This window comes from Aedes albopictus, chromosome 3 (genome assembly GCF_035046485.1).
Source record: "Aedes albopictus strain Foshan chromosome 3, AalbF5, whole genome shotgun sequence".
NCBI classification, from domain to species: domain Eukaryota; kingdom Metazoa; phylum Arthropoda; class Insecta; order Diptera; family Culicidae; genus Aedes; species Aedes albopictus.
In genome coordinates, this window is record NC_085138.1 from 8,141,923 (window position 1) to 8,145,493 (window position 3,571).

Genomic DNA, 3,571 nt, shown 5'->3' on the forward strand with positions numbered 1-3,571 from the left:
TTGGTAACGGCTAGGGACCTTGGGCGATTGCTACTACGTCAATACCCCCTCTAGATCGGCCATCCCTAATTCGCAGTACAGTTCACCTAATCGTTTCCGTTCCATCGGCTTCGTGAACATATCTTGAAACGTCCTGGTTTCTGTAGAAATCCCTTCACCACTAGTCTGGCTTTCCATCGCACTGGGTAGCCGTTTGCGTCGTCCTTCACTCGGAAAATTCATTTCGACCTTAACGGCTCAACACCTACTTGGCAGCTCGTGAGGCACCACACGTCGTTGTCTACTATGCGTTGAAGCTCCTCCTTTGGCCCTTCCGCTACCGCTTTCTGCCACGCATTCCGACCGGGTCGATCATTTATCTCCGCAAACGTCCCTGGGGTATCTAGTGGAATAAGGCTGCCAGAAGTTGCTCTATATCCAGTAAAATAATCAAACAACTTACCGGATACCCTGCGCTCCCGTCTGCTAGGACGCGACTCTACTTCCTGTCGTTCTAGTTGCAAAAGAAGCGCGGTGCTGAACTCTCCTGGTCCTGGTTCGCTTTCACGAGCATCGGTCTGCCCAAGATCCGCCGTAAAAACTGTACTCTCCGCATTGTCTGCATTTCCGAGCAGATATACATTTTCGTTTTGGACTTCGTCTACTGATTGGGCTTCGACGTCCCCCTCTTGCTCGAAAGCGACCCGGACTAACAACGGTACATCTACTTCGCAGGCCATTGCATCCAGTCCTTGTTGCCTATGGTTTGGACATCTGTGCCACAGCTTTTCGGATTCAGCCTCACACACATTCGCACAACGGTTCTCTGTAAACAGTTCGACCTCGTACATGTTTCTTTTTAGATATCCAGTTGCCAGCACGCTTTCCTTTTTCGTCAAAACTGCCATGTCACCAGAAAATAGAACATCGATTCCAGCCTCCGTGATTTTCTTGACCGACATCAGATTCTCCCTTAGACTTGGCACAAACAGAACGTTCTTGATGTTGAATGGCACGTTGCGATTGCTGACACCATTAATTTTCCCGATCCTCTTGGCTAGCATAACTTGACCTTTTTTCGCAACCTTGATTTCCACAGGATCTTCCAGTTTGCGCAGGATTGAGAAAATGGAACCATCATTCACCAGGTGATCGCTGCAACCAGAATCTAGCTTGAAAACGATCCTTTCTGTCCTCACGCGTGGTTTAACGTCCATCATAAAACTGACTGCCTTCTCCTCGACCGGATTCGCTTCGCATTTGTTCTGTAGGTGACAATTCTTCTTACAATGTCCCCACTTACCGCATCCATGGCACTTTCCGTTGAACTTTTGCTGTTTCTTCGGGTTGTATTCATGTCCAACAAAAGCTGCAGGTTTGAATTCTTCAAACTCCTCCTCACGGTCAGTTCGCTTGGACTCCTCTGCCAACAGTCGTTGCTTGACAAAATCCAGGGTTACCTCCTTTTCAGACACATTCTCCAATGCCGTGACGAGTGGGTCATACGCATCGGGTAACGTGAGAAAAAGCTGCGACACAAGATCCGCCTCCACCAAGGTCGCACCTGCCGTCTTGAGCTTCCTTACCAGTCCCTCGAACTCCCGGAAGAGGCTTCTCATATCCGCTCCGTTCTTCATTCGCAGCCGCGCCAGTTGCTTCCGGATGAGGGTCTGACTGGCAACCGATTTCTTGGCGTACGTTTCCTCCAAACTGTTCCACATTAGCTTAGTCGTTCTTCTCGCGGACGACCTCCAGACAGTCGTCAGCTAGGCAGCTTACCAAGAGCGATTTTCCTTTGCGGTCCTTCTCCAAAAACTTGGTCCTCTCAGCTGCTTGATCCGGCAAATCTTCCGTCAGCACTTCCGAGACTCCGGCCGCTTCCATGAAGAGTCTTACACGGTAGCTCCAATTTTCGTAACCGCACACATCGCCGCGGAACTGCGGGATTCCGTGAGCAAGGTCCTTCTGCGAGGTGCCCATAACCTATTGAGGTACTCGGTGTGCAGTGAGGACACGAACTCGTAACGGTTGAACAAGAACTAGCTTTATTAACATGTGAACTGGTTTGCGTTTGAGTTTGGAATGACTCTGTTAGGAAAATAACAAGGTTGTTGCTACGTTGGTAACGGCTAGGGACCTTGGGCGATTGCTACTACGTCAATAGTCCACCACGAAGACATATTTCTTCATCCTAGCACGCATCAGGATCGCGATCAGAGCGGGAACAAAGTCAGGACCTTTCAGAAACAAATCGTTGAGAGAGAGAAACCGTGGGATTTCGCCTTAGCACCCATGACCAGACGGAACTTTTCGGCAGTATCCATGCTAAAATGCAGATATCACGTATTCGGTATTTCTTCAATCTCCTCAGGCTCCAGCTTCCGTGCATATCCCTTGTCGACATAATCTTGCTGCAATACTTCTCAGCAAACTCCGGATCAGAATCTATCTTCTTCACGATCATCTGTAGTCGTAGCAACGTTCTGTCCGTGGTTCTCCACGTCGAGTGACGGTACGATTGATGATGGATGGTGATGATAGTTGGTTCCAAAATGGCCCGTTGATATTCATCCGACATCTTTGGAGACTGTCCGGTTCTTCCGAAATCCTCCACCTTATAAGCCTGCTTCACCAGGTCAATAAGCTCAACGTCGTCATCTTCAGTACACAGTAGCGCATGGCAGTCATCTGATCTGTGACTTTCCCTTAACCATTTCGCTTGAGCCGAAGGTCCAGAGATGTCGAAGGACAGCATCATTGATTGTTCCTTCTTGTGTGAAATACCGTTCGTCCATCGATAAGTCACAGGAGATGCCGGTCCATGCAGCCCAATTCTCGCAGCAACGTTTGCATTAATCATTGACAGAGAAGTGCCATGTGGACCCAGGATCTTCACCTTTCTTCCACGCAGCAGTCAGCAGTGTGTTGACGTTCCTGCCATACACGTTGCAAGCATTTGGCATTACAAAATGATTGCTCCTAGGTGGCTCTTCATTGTGGACCAGTTCGTGATGATTCTTTAGACTTACAGAGGTCACGAAACTGGTCGCACTTGTCCAGACTAAAATGCGATCCCACCGACCATAGCGGACATTTCTTTGCTGCTTCTTCGTCACGATCATCGACATGGAATACGACGGACGTCGGCTTCGCTGAGTTGTTCTGTTTCTTCGTCCCGAACGCAGGGTTCAGGCTTGCCAGCTGGTTGTCCATCTCATCCTCCAACCAGCGAGCCAAATCCACGATGATATCTTGCTTCATCAATGCTGCCTTCCCAAGCAACCAAAAGTTCGGATTTCACTTGAAGCGCGGACTCAGAAGTTTAAATTTGGTTCAATTCTGGTTTCGTCGAACTTGATTCTCCAAAAAGTTACTCGTGTATTGTTTTTGAACTTGGAAGTACATGTGTATAAGCTTTTGACTTCTCTTCAAAACGACATTAAAGTCGAAAACAGCTTCAGAACTTACGTTGAACTTTAGAGCAGAGTTCAATCAAATATTAACCGAACTCATGTTGAACTTTTGCGTGCCTCTAAAGCTCAAATAAAGTTCATTTGGACATGTTCCAACAACTTGAAATGTTCCGTTCCGA